Consider the following 13,933-nt stretch of genomic DNA (forward strand, 5'->3'; position numbering starts at 1 on the left):
TCCTTCCCAGATTGCCTTTTGCATGCAGCGTAAGCAAAACGGTGAACTGGCGCAACTGGACGATGCCGTCCGGCGAATGCTTGCCCTTCCGTCGTTTGGAATGGCACGGGAGAGAAAATTGCAAAAGGGCACGAGATATCGTTTCACACGTGACACACAAGCGGAGGAAGAGCGGTGGAAGAAGGGAAGCGTCTGTGGTACTGGTCAGTACCCGAAGGGATCGAGGAAAACGAAGCTCGGCTCGACCCTGAGCCCATGACCATTATCGTAAATGTTTGATAGAAATATCATAAAGTAGCAAATATCAATAAATCTACTCTATTCTTTAGGGATTACGTTTCTGACATATTTCTCGAGGCACTGGCATTCGGCTGGAGTGAACTGGAAGAGGAGCGAAGGGAGCGCGTTATGATCGAAGGCAGAAGAGACAAGGGATGAATTCCAGGGGAAAGAGAAGCGGGATAACAGCCACGGAGTTCGCAAGACAGCGTGGTTCGCGACATATGACTGCAGAGATTTGACCCACTTGAGGACATATCGCGATGTTGGCCTTTAGTTCTGGAGAAGTAGCCAATGAAGATGGTATCGTTGTGGAGAGTTCAGAAACACACAGAGGTAGGGTTTTATCCGATCCAAGTTGCCATACGCCTAAACAAATTTACTATGTGACATTTTCTTCACACTTCATATTTAAGTTCCTCTTTGGACGAATTGGCGAGGGATTTTCTGCCCGAAACTCTGAAGGGTGGTCAGCCTCCTTCGCTGCATTCCACGATGATATCGACGGATGGCAGAACTGGATGGAACGTGCCCCGGGTACGTGGACATATGGCATCGAATCGTGCTGCACTTCCAGCTCCGTGAAGACTGGCAGCTGTTCGGGCAGTCCCGATGCAGCCCGATGGTCCGTTGCGAAAGGCACAAAGCGCAAATGAAATTGAAACCTGTAATACAAGAGTTTTATTACTCCCCTCGGAGAGGGGTGTAGGGAAAATCCTGAAACCCCGGAAGGGTAGGTGTTGGTCCACCTACGACAACAGGCGGGAACGAAGGGTACGGACCATTTGGACATGATTCATCAATTTAGCGATTCTTTTCAGATGAGTTTGAAAATATGACCATCCGGAGAGCTCCGCGTCCGGACCAGCAGAAGAAGGGAAGACAGACACAATGCGCTAACTGCAACTGCGGATCCGGCTCGTGGTCCCGCTTGACCAACGGCCACGATGACAGTGGGATGGATCGATGGAAAACTTGCTAATTTCCCCCATTTTCTTTCTCATCCGCGTGCTGTTCTTTTCTGCAGCATCCCGCTTCCGGGCGGACAATCAACGTCAATTATGGGACGTTTTGTTCAGCTGTCAGAAATTAATCTGCGCCGCCCTTTCTGCTTCTTCCCTGTCGGATAATTTCGCGAGAGGTCAAAGACGGTCGGTGGTGGAAAATTAAACGGGTCAAAGAGGGCTTCCCATTTGACCCCCACAAACGCATGTGAACTCGTCCTTATGGTGCTGGTCAAACTCCTACCCGCTTTCACATCGGCATCCTTTTCCCAGTTCCTCCCGCATTCCCGTCATTCCGCCAAAGGCGTTACTGGAGACTAGTGATGAGTCTTACGATTCTTTTCACGGATCGACCCGGAATCGAGTCCGTCCCTAGAAGAATCGATTCCGACCCGTAGGTGCAACAAGTTCGGGTCGACCCGAACCAACGGGTCGAACTCGCATATGGACAGCTGCACCTACTGGTCGACCCGGAGTCGTTGCACCTACGGGTCAACCCGAACCAACGGGTCGAACTCGCATATGGGCAGCTGCACCTACTGGTCGACCCGGAGTCGTTGCACCTACGGGTCGACCCGAACTCGTTGCACCTACGGGTCGACCCGAACCAACGGGTCGAACTCGCATATGAGCAGCTGCACCTACTGGTCGACCCGAACTCGTTGCACCTACGGGTCGACCCGAACCAACGGGTCGAACTCGCATATGGGCAGCTGCACCTACCGGTCGACCCGGAGTCGTTGGAATCGAGAGTTCGACCCGGAGCGCTCCGGGTCGGTTACGGATCGCTCCGACCCGATAGGTTCGGGTCGACCCGCTCATCACTACTGGAGACACCTTGGACCTTCGCACACGACTCGCATCCATCAAGCGGTCAAGTGATTTTTGCTCCATTTTACCCATTCCGCATTCGAATAAATTCTCAGCACGCCTTCCATCACCACCAACTTGTCCTTGGGCTTATGCGAGCACGGCATAAATCCCCCGGTTCTCCCTCCGATCCCAGGCTCCGGAGGCTTCGGGCAAATAATTCGCAATATTTATGAGTCGCACCCGAGTATCCGAGGCGAGGCGCATAACGAAATCTGACTGACGATCGGCACAAATTTATGAGACATCTCGCATAAAGCGCACATAAATCATTCCAATCAACCCGCGGATCGATTCGCTGGCCTGGGCCTTTTCGTTCGGCTTCGCGTCGCAAATGTCTCAAACCAAATATGCAAACCCCCCGTTTTGGCCTAGGCGGAGACCCAGCACTGCGTTGAGTGCCAAGTGTGCCCGTCTCGTCAGTATCGTACTCCCATATTTATTCATTGGCTAATTAAATTGATTTTCTGCATACGGCTCCAAAGCTGGGGGGGAAAAAACTCCAAACATACACCTCGCTCATGGATGACGACGAGCGGAAAATTTATGTGCATGGATCAACAATGTCACCTCTGGCCACGCAGAGGCCCGGGAGGGAGGGAAAGAAATCATAAAAATACACATCACGGGGAGGGAATTCTGGAAAATCACTTTCTTAGGCGAAATTTATCTCCAGCCGAACGCCGTTTGACGTTTAGTTGACATATTTATATTTGTATCCCGGAATGAAATTGGCTTTAAAACCTCCAAGCAAGGCCAACAAAAGGGAAAGGCCAGGCCCCGAGATGGTGTGACCCTTTTTTTAACCCAAACTTCCCGATTCCGTGAAGGTGCCCGTTTTCGGATAAGATTGAGGCGCGGGCGAAAAGATAGGAAAAACGGCAAATGATCGACCGGACGGGAGGCTACCGTAGGATAATCAACGAAGGAATTGCACCGCAACGGACGGATGAAGGGACACGGAAAAGCGACATTTGGACACTAAATTGATATCCATTGTCCCCGGCGAAGGTACACGAAATGCGCGATAAATCAAACAGTCGCCTCGACTGCGACGCGACGGAAGGGAAAAACGCATCGTTGGCACAAAAATTGGCATGACATTTCCCGATAACTGCGCACCGCCACCTTCCCCCGTTCGGCTCGGCAAACCGGATGGCTGGATGGATCCCTAAAAATCCCCCCCCAACAACAACAACTGGCATTGCAATGCCTGCAGGCCGACGATGCAGCCGATGTCAGTTTTTTGAAGGAACAAAACGAAGGAATATCTCAAAGGAAAATTGCAACCGCACGTGAACACCGGATCTGGCTGCTGGCAAAAACGAAACCAGTGGAGCAAAATATGGTCAGAATGTAAGTTGGACGACTCTTCGTCATCATTATCATTTTTTTTTTTTCCTGCACCGGTCCTCAATTCTTGGTAAAGTCTTCGACAGTTCTCGAACGGCCACACAACGGCGAACCTTTTTTCGTTTCGATCCGTGATGCTGGTTTGTGCTGCTGCTGCTGCATTCAGGAAGCTCCATATGAAATTGAATCTAATGTTCGAAGATTTATGAATTCACATTTGTATTATAATGATGATTTTATTTTTCCACCCCTATTGCTTCCTGGATATCACTCGCTTGTGGTAGATGTCGCCAATGATTACCCGTGCGCGTCGGGCAAGCGAAGCGGGGCCAGAGATTCGCAGGAAGAAAAAGGAAAAATTAAATACACCCCATTCACAACGCCAAACGGGAATGGGGCGAATTTTTCGCGGTGGCGAACCCCAAAGCGACCCAAAGAGAATAACGCAAATTGCCATTTCTCGGGACCCTCTCGGATTTGCATACCCAAGAAACCCGGGAACGGCAGATCGTACGTACGAGCGGAGACACGCACTGCTGGGGGTGGGGGTGTGGCAGAGGATCGAGATATAGATCAGAGCAATATTTAAAATACATTTGTTTATGGATGCAGATCTCGTTTTTTTCGGGCTCTCTCCGCCAGTTCGCGTTCGATTCGCACTGGCCGATGTTTATCGCTCGTGTATCAATGTTTTACGATTGCACCGGCGGGACTCATTCGGGGACCGGGCCTGGTTGCATACGGCTGCTCCGGCCAAGCCATGGCCCCAACTGGGGTGCAGAACAAAACAAAGCAAAAGAAACGAAACGGGAGCGAATGGTGAATGCAGCTAACAAACGACTTTCATTGCACATCGTTTGGGTGTGTTTTGTGCGATGGCGAAGTGAAACGCGGGCCGCTCCAAATCCGGTGCTCATAATTGGATCGATGAAATATTTTCTTCCAATAATCGAAGGTCAAATACCTACCGAAGCCGAGATGAGCTCGTAGTTTTTTTTACAGAAATGTTTGATACTCATTAATTTAATGAAGCATACGACAGACTTGTCTTAGTAGAACGTTATTTACAAAAATAAAAAAAACTTTCCTCGGCTTAAAGGAGTTTTTAAAGGAAGAAGTTGATATGTAATAATTTTTATAACCAGACAAAATCTCTAACAAAAAGAGCTACAAGAGCTGGACGAACGAATAATACAATTTGAAAATAATAAGGAAATATAGTGACATTAAACGATTTGGAAAAACTACTCTAAACCCAAACAATAAAACCCTATCCACCCGGACGTTTCCAGAGGGTGCAATGTATATGACCTCGATTAAGCTATCTTATACCTTGTGACAACATTTTCCATAGCCTATGGGTCTCATAACAACGATTTGTTCTCCATTCCGTTTGCATCTCATGCGTTTCATGCCGCTGGGCTACAATTAGTTACAGAAAATTTTTCGTCGAATAATTGCTCCATTAAACCGTTAAGAAAGCGGCTTCGGGTGTCATGTCCAGGTCCGGGCACATGTTCAGCATCACCTTCACCGCCATGCCACACACACACACCTTTGATGGCTCAATTGTCGTGTGCATCTCCCTATCAACAGCTCGTTACTTTCGCCCCGCACGGGAAAGCGAGTAAGAGATCCGTTTTCCCGGAACGTGTCACCTAGCGCGGTCGGAAGCGGCGGCGGTCCAGTTGGACGAGTGCGCACCGGGTCCAGATGTTCCCGAATTTCACACCTTCACGCGTCTACGGACCCTCCGCAGGCCGCCGCGTCCCTCGCTAGAGGGAACGCCGGACGGAAGGAAAGACGAAACATAACACAGCATAAAACGGCCGCCGTCCGGCTTAACGAGGGAAACGTCAACGGTTCGCATCTCTCCTCGGCTATCGGGGAGGCCATTTGGGGTTGGTGGTGGAAAGTGGGACTATTAAGTGTACGGGGGGGGGGGACGGGACCGTAGGAACTTTGCTAGTCAAAGCGCCGTTGACGTAAGTTATGACGTGTGAAAAACCAAACACACATTTTATGCCGAAACTGTCGTCTTTTTCTTTCCCCTCCCTCTCGGAGGGTCCAATTAACCCTTTCCTGACCTCCTCACGCATCCCCCGGGTTCCAACTCCTCCTACCACCACCACCACGATCGGGGCTAATAAATTCGATTGAGTGTTGAATTCTACCGCGTTTCACATTATTTCCTCGTTTCCTTGAAACAGTACCCGGGCGACCTTATTAATGTGGATGCAAATAGCTAAAACCACCACCACCACTTCCCCTTCTCCCACGTTTGAAGGTAGGGTCATGCCGCGGGACGGTACCAGCATAAGCGATCATAAATATTTATGTTTGACTAGTGTGTTGTGGCTGCTCGCGGGTCCACAATCGCATGCATAAACAATCAATAATCGACACATCACGGGCGTTCATTTTTCTCCCCCTTTATGTTTCTCCTCTCTATTTTGTCCTATTATCTCGTTGGTGTTTTCTAGGCTTTGCTTAGGAAGTTGGCTGGTTTATCACTCCCCCGGCACCGGCACGCTTACAAACACTCTCCCCCCTCGCGAGAAAAAAAGCAAGAAAAACATGCCGATACAAAAACTAACCATTGACAATGGAAGTCAGCGGCTTGTTCTAATCCACCGGGTTCGTCCGATTGTGAATAAATTCTCCATGTTGTAGCATTTTGTGTCCGTCTTCTTCCTTGTTTTCCTTCCTTCCTTCAACCCTCCCCCACGGTGGGGGGCGTATTTCCCATTCGTCCGTCGGTTTGATGTTCTTCATCATCGCCCTTCACGTGTGTGTTGTTCCCATGTTGTTGAGCTCCGAAGAACCCGGTTCGTTCTTGTCCATCGTTTTGCTCTGCTCTCGCTCATATTTGTGAAGGCGAACCGAGCGGTCAGAAATTAAATAATGGCCGTTTATATGTGTCTAATATACATATTTATGGTAAAATTTATTCGTTCTTAAGTTCGGCCAAAGTACCGTCAAGAACGCCCCGGGCCCGACATTCACCAGGTACCCCCGCGAACGTACACCAGCGCGCACAACGCACTCATACACAAAACCTCGGCGACTTTAGGCGGCCCCCATCCCGACGAAGACGCTGGGCCCCCCGACTCTAAAGGAGAAGAAACGAGCGCCGAACGAGGCGAAGAAAAATGCACCGACCAAAGCCAACGCCAAAAGCGAAGCGAAGAAAATGCTTTAAATTTATTTTCCCATCCAACATTTAACAATAAATTAAAATGAAATATTCCCTCGCTTTTTTTTCCTTCGTCTCCTTCGCCCCAATGGACTCCCTCTGTTCTCCCGCCCCGAGAGGGCCCTCTTTTACCTTCTTTATCCGGCTATGTACACACGCGGCGAGGCACCGAACATACGTATGTATATCTGCTCTCCGGGCGCGTTCCATGATGATTCGGCATGATCTCACACACAGTCTGGGTCGCACATCGCATCGAACCCTTCGACAACTGCACACAGAGCCAGAAGGAGGGGCATGCAAAACTCCATCGAAGGTGAACGGATTAATGGGGGCTTGGGGAGAGGGGGAAACGGAGCACAAGAGAAATATTCCTAACAAACCTTCGAAAGAATCAGATCCATTTTCTCTTTTACAGGGCATCGATTGAAAACACAATCTTTGTTTGGTTGAGAAATAAATTTCTTCTCGTGAAACTCCTTTACCTATCGAAATATAGACGGTTCCAAACAACACTCACAGTTTCGAGGAAACTTTAGATCGTTAAAGCGGAAAATTGGGCCTAACATACGTGTGTCCTTTGGCGATCAGCTACCAGTCCGTCACCAGCCGTCCATCAGTATTATTTCATCATCGATCAAGTATCTTGATGACAGATTCGAAAATGGAAAATCCATCTCCTCCCTCCAACCACCCTATTCTCAGCTTAAAAGTGTTACTCTTTCACAAATCGTCCGTACACATCCCACACACACACACACTGGGTTTTAATGTCTATGTCCGTTCGTCCTTTTACAACAATAACACCAATGCCAATGTTGCCAATGCCCAGTGTTCGGCCCCGAAATCCTTTCCAGAGTGCGCCAGAGCATTGATTTAAGATCAACATCACACACCCTCCGCACGAATTCCCCCTCAAGGGCCACGTGCGACCCTAGGTTTGAGCCTTTTTGTACGCTCTTTCGCGCGTCACTCTCGAGTTTTCCTGTGTCCTGAAGCGATCCTTCGCCCCGAATAACGACCTTCGAGCTCGCTGCCGAATCATTAACGCAGGATGTGTGTGCAATTTATAAAACCCGGAACCCCGGCTCAAACAGCCTCTCATCACGCGCAAATGGGTGGGCGGACCCGGGACGAGAACTTTTCCGAGAAATGGAAAGCCCACACACTTCCGCCAGCGAACGGCGTTTCGGCGAGCGAGTCCTTCCTGGCTGGCGAATGACCATTGCGGCGATCCCGGGGGCCGGGGAACGCAATAATGCCCTTCATCGGGAGGACAATAATTATCTTATTGCAGTTCGAAGTCCGAGTTCGGACACTTCTGAATTGACGGAAAATTTGACAAGCTTTTCGGAAATTCGATACGACGCATCTGCGGCACAACCGGGCGACGCTTTCTTTTGCACCCGGATGATTTTGCAGCTGCAAAATCCTATTGAAATTTTACACGCGTTTTCTATAAAGTGATTAGAATGTATTCTTTAGACATCCTCGGAGACTGATGGAAAAAATATTTCAACAAGCATTCAAATGGGTTAAATATAATTCTAAATAATCTGTAACAATTTTTAAATTATTTCATTTCAACTTTTCAACAATAAATGCATATTTCTATATACTAAACTGATCAAATTTTGCTAAAATACACTCTGTACCATTGGACGATGCATTCAATAATGACGAGTACTGCCCGAAGCGATCGAAAACCCCGGACGAACGGACGTACATTACAGAAATGTGTACCGAACGGTTTTAGTTATATTTATGAGCGTTTATAACGACCCACGCGATTTCCATCCGCCGGATGACGATGTGCCATCCGGTGGTCATTGGTCACTTTCCACATTTTCACGATCCGGAATCGCATCACCACCCCCGTAGCTCACCCTCCGCAGTTGCGGTCACCCCATAGGAACCCGTGTGTCCGATTCTTGTCCACCGATTTCGGAATTCGATTTCGGGAAGGGAAATTTTCTAAAGTACTTCAATTTTAATAGGATTTGGTCCGTCACGGGTTTTGTTCGTCTAACGATGGTTCGATTGTGCCATCGCCACCACCCACCCCCGTTTGGTGCAATTGTATCAACGCGGGCAATGAACGGAATGGATACATTTAGCATCGGGACACTCTCTGTCTGCCATCATATTGTTTCCCATACCCCTCCGTCTATGATTGTGTGTTGCAACCCATCCCATAAACTGCATTTCCAGGGCCATTTCTGGGGCGCAGTTTCTCGATTGGCATCCGAAATGCGACATAATGGCCCCGGGGGGTCTTCGGACGAGTAATGTCCCGGTGAAAACGTCCAGCGTCGTGGGTTTAACGTGACGCCCTTCCGTTCGATTTGCAATAATCGATCGCCCTTTCCAGTGCAAGCAGAGTGCGTTTCACTAGAATTATTATTTTAAAACCTTCAACCGCCGATGTGAATTCTTTTATGGAACTCCAAACCGAACACTACACAGCGGACACTTCAGTTCATTGAACACGCGTTCGGAAAGCAAACAAAAAGTGAATTCGTGCTCCTTGGCGCCTCGTGACTTTCCAATGCATCATCATCGACAAGTTTACGGAAACCACGGACGAAACACTCCGAAACCATCAGCTCGCGATGAGATATCAAAACCATAAATTTATTGGATCTCAACAACAATCCGAGCCACTCGAACAACCCTGAGCCGGGAACCGGGAATCAAATAAAATTTCAATAAAGGCAAAAGACCTTTCCAATATCCACCTCGCGCCGGTAATCTTTCCCCCGTCTTCTGAAGCTTCTCTCCCTGTCACTCTTGGCTGCCCCTTCCTGCGGACGCTTTTGGCGGCAAAGACCTTCCACGGCCAACGGCAAGTCACCACCGCGCAGTGATTCGTTTATTATTAAGTCTTAAAATTATTATGGTAATCGTAAATAAGTCATTAAATTTACGAACTGAATTAAAATAAATTGTTATCTCAACATAAATAAACGAATATCTAAATCACTGAAGTCCACGCCGTACAGTCTCCCGAGAAACAGGCTCGAGAACGGAGAAAAAGTGTCTGGTGGCAACTTGTACTCAAAACGACTCCTTCCTTCCTTTGGTTCCATTGGAAATGGCACCCGGGGCGAACGAGGAGGAGGAGGAGGTCAGAGGGTTTATCACAGAGTGGGCCTCGGTTGGGCGCAAATAATCTGCTCGTCAGGGCCGGCATGTTGATGTCTCAAGTGTAGTCCAACACTGTAGCGCGAGTTGTTGTGCCAGATATATGTCGACAAGAAGAGGTCGTCGAATGCCGTAAACTAACCATCTTTTCTGTCCAGGCAATCATAATTTAGGTGGCCACTTTGTCCTTCCACTTCCTTATTAATGTGTTCAAATAGAAGTGAAACCCATTCGTCATCCAGTTAAAAGTAATATTATTTCCATAAATAGCCTCATAGTATTTACGTAAAATGTATCTCAAAATCCTTGTGAGTAAAAAGCGTCCGATGGCACATTTGAGCTAGCATGAAAACGTGTCAGTTAATGCTGCTTCCTACCATTTTTAGCTTCACGTACCTTCAAGTAACAATCCTGTTGCAAAACGTTCAACGACATTGTCCATCGCACATTCGATCGAACGAAAAAGAGCACGTCGCTCGGCTGACTGGCTCGGTTGTTTTTATGGCTAATTAAAATGTAGCCCTTGGTGGGAAATTTGAGAACGCCGTCCGCCACAGCAGCAGAAAGGAGAAGGAGGGCTGTAAAAATTAAAGCAACGCTGATTAATAAAAAATCCCAAGAACGGCGCGTAATGGTAATAATAAAGCATATAAAACTGAATCACAAACAGACTCCAAACCCAATGAACGATGAAAAATTGCATACCAACGGCAACGGTGAGGGTGCCGTAGGTAGGGGGCATGGCATGGCCGAAGGGGTTTCCAGGTCGATGGAATATAATTACAGTGATAAGCAACAAGCATTTCGGACGAGAGAGCACGCAGCACGCAGTCAGTAATTCGATATCGAGCCTCCCACCGACATTCCCGTGGCGAAGGCTCAATCCGGGCTGACGAACTACTCCTCGCCTGATCGATCCCGGCCTAGTGCTGAAGTCTGAAATATGCTTCTATATTAATGGGTAGTAAACATTTTCAGTTTATCGTTTTTAATCCCTCAAGCAATTATCCGAAATTCCACTCAACAACTCACGCCTTTTCCGGTTCGCCACCGGCCAGGAAAGAAGTGGCCCCAAACTGCCACCCCGCGGACAAAGGTGCGAAGTGCAACACACCGGTCCACAACATACTGGATGGGCAGGACAGAAAAAAAACCGCAAGAAATTACCCAACGCCAGGAAAAAAACAGGAAGTCAGGTGCCAGAAGGGGGTTTGGCGAGCGCGAGACTTAGATTGTGTCGTTCGTTAGTTCGCCCCGGTGGATGTTTTATGACCCCGCGCAGGCAGGTCACTTTTATGATTATAGGAAAAACGTTTATAACTCATAATAGTTTAGTTATAGATGGGACGCCACGATATCGTGGCCAGCATCGTAAACCGCCGCCGTTTTGGATTACTTTGTCCGCGCAGCTTCGGTTCGGGCGTTGGAAACCTGCTGGTTCCCCTAGGTTATGGCGTTTGGTGAGCGTTTTATTTTTATAACATTCTTTGTTTGATTGTTTGTCGAATTGGAACGGCCGCCGTGAAAAACCGGACTTCCCCAAGCTCCATATTCAGTTAATGCCCTCTTTGTTTGTTTAGCCAAGCGACTCCTTGAATCTGGTGCGCCTGAAGTCTTAATTAACTAAGGAAGAGAACTCTTTCTTCCCTCAAAACCATATTTAGGGTAATTGATTACGGATTTTCCTCTTCTTCTCCAGGGGTAGAAAGAAGCAATTCGTTAAGACAAGTCTACAACATTGTAAAGAAATCTCATGTTCGAAAATCGATTAGTAAATATATGTGTTCCCCAAGAACCTGGGTAAGCTACCATATCGAGGAGCTCCCGTGTCCAGTTTAAACCACATTCCGACACAAATTATGTTATTATTTTCGTCTCCTCGTGAATCTATCACCGGAAAAGGGCACAATGGGCAGGCAAACCGCGCCGAACGCTAATGTGCCCACGGACGAAACGCCATTTTAATGCTAATAACACTTTAATCGATTATAGAGATGACCTTATATGCACTCCCCCCAAAGTGACATGTGCAACCACGGCCCACGGTGGAACCTGCCAGCTTCCCCTTGGTGTGAGTGAAAGGCACAAACCCCAACGCCCCAAACCGAAAAGAACTGAATCAATGGACGCTGCACTTTCCAGCAACGAAACCCCAACGGAGGCGGATGTCGCAAATGTAATCTTATAAAGATGTTCAAACTCCATCCGTTGAGAAGGCAAATGGTGGGAGCTGAAACTTACCAAGAAAAAAAAACTGACACACACACACAAATGTGTCTCTCATCTCTCCCAGCATGGGGCGGACAATTGCGCACCACCCCGAATCTCACCCGCGTCCGGTCAGTAGTATATTTACTAGCGAAAAACTCCCCGACAGCGCAAAATGGCAAAATGTGAATGGTCTTTTTGCATTGTTCTGGTTTTATCATCATCATTGCAAGTGAGCTACTTTCCACCAACCCCCCCCACCACCACAACCCCATAAAAACATGGAACTGAATCGTCCGAGAGTACGTCCTTTTGTTTTTTCTCTATTTTCCTCCACAATTTCCAATTGCTCCTTCGGCCCACGTTCGGTGCCCAAGATCGAGGGATTACCGAGGGAGAGGGCTGGGACAGTTCCTCCCACGATTTCATCGACCCCCGGCACACAACGGCAACGTTTTCCCGATCATCCGGCCAGACCCGCCCCCCCCACCCCTCGGTTCCAACGGAAAGCAGCACAATGGGAGAAGAAATAATAAGTAATTGTAACAAATAAGAATATATACACACACCGAACCCACCAGTACGGCCAAGGCTCCGCTGGCCACGGGAGCCACGATCGCCGAAGTGAACCGGCAAATAAATAAAAAGAATAATACAAATAAATGCGATAAAGCACAATAATATAGCAGTAATATATGAGAAGCACACCGAGCAGCCAGCGGCTACGCCCTAGAGCGCCCCGGACGGACGGAAATGGAAAAACGGGAGGGAAAATTCACCCTCCGGCTCTGGCTCCCACCTCCCGGCACCAGGAGGTTTTCTTTCCAACCGTTCCACGGTGAAGATTTATCTTAGTTCACAAAGAGGCTAAGAGCACACGACGCTCGGAATCGGTGGAGTGAAGCGACAAAGTTGGAAAAAGAAGCGGGAAAGCATTGGTAGAAAAATCGAAAAAGGTGGCAGGTGGAACTGAGCAATGAGAGGTGCACAAATAGAGTGTACAGTTACATAATGTTTTGTATATATTACGAAAAATGTTTTCAAGCAAGAAATTTTTAAATAACTCATAATAACAATACAGGTTTAAAGAGCATAAAAAGGAACATTTTCACTTACGTTTTAAAGCAAAACGTCGTTTGTTTCTTCAGTTCATTGAATCAGTTGCTCATGAGTCACATAGGTGTCGATAGTTTCGTTTTATTTTCCCATGTCCCTTGCCAGTTCACTAATCCCGGCACAGCATCCGGCGAGATGGAAGAGGTTACGCCACGTTATCCCTTTCCTGCCACCCTTTGTCCCTCTTGGCACACTTTCCAATCTTGAGAACCACCTGAACGAACGATTCTGATTCGAGATCGAATTCACATGTTTTCGCGGAGCATATGAGTAGTGAAGAGAGAGAGGAAAAAAAGAACCGAAACATTACCCCAAAGTGTGTGGGAGGGGGCAAGGAGGAACGTCGGGGAGCCAAAACAAAGCATCACGAAAGGCGGCCATCATTTACGGAAGCCCAAATGTACACCCCGCGCGCGGGAACGGGTGAAGGATGAGTGGCAAGTGAAACTCGAACAACAACAAACACAACGGGCAAACTTACCGATGAGACCAAAACCGGGTGGGGTAAAGTGCATTCCCGGGAGGGTAGGGTGCCGGGGTGCAAAACAAGGCCATTCGTACGGCGTAGTCGATATATCCGCGCCGAGGCACTAACAAATGAACGAGAAATGCATCTCCTTCCCAAAGGGGGTTAAGGCGTCCGCTTTCCGAAAGCTCCTTCGGAAGGCCGCGGCCAGGATGGAACGAATAAATCGGGAACACAAAAACAACCCCGCAAAGGAGAGGATTTCGCTGAGAAAAGAATGCTTCTGTTTCAGCGGCC

The sequence above is a fragment of the Anopheles coustani genome, chromosome 2, assembly GCF_943734705.1.
Source record: "Anopheles coustani chromosome 2, idAnoCousDA_361_x.2, whole genome shotgun sequence".
Lineage (NCBI taxonomy): Eukaryota > Metazoa > Arthropoda > Insecta > Diptera > Culicidae > Anopheles > Anopheles coustani.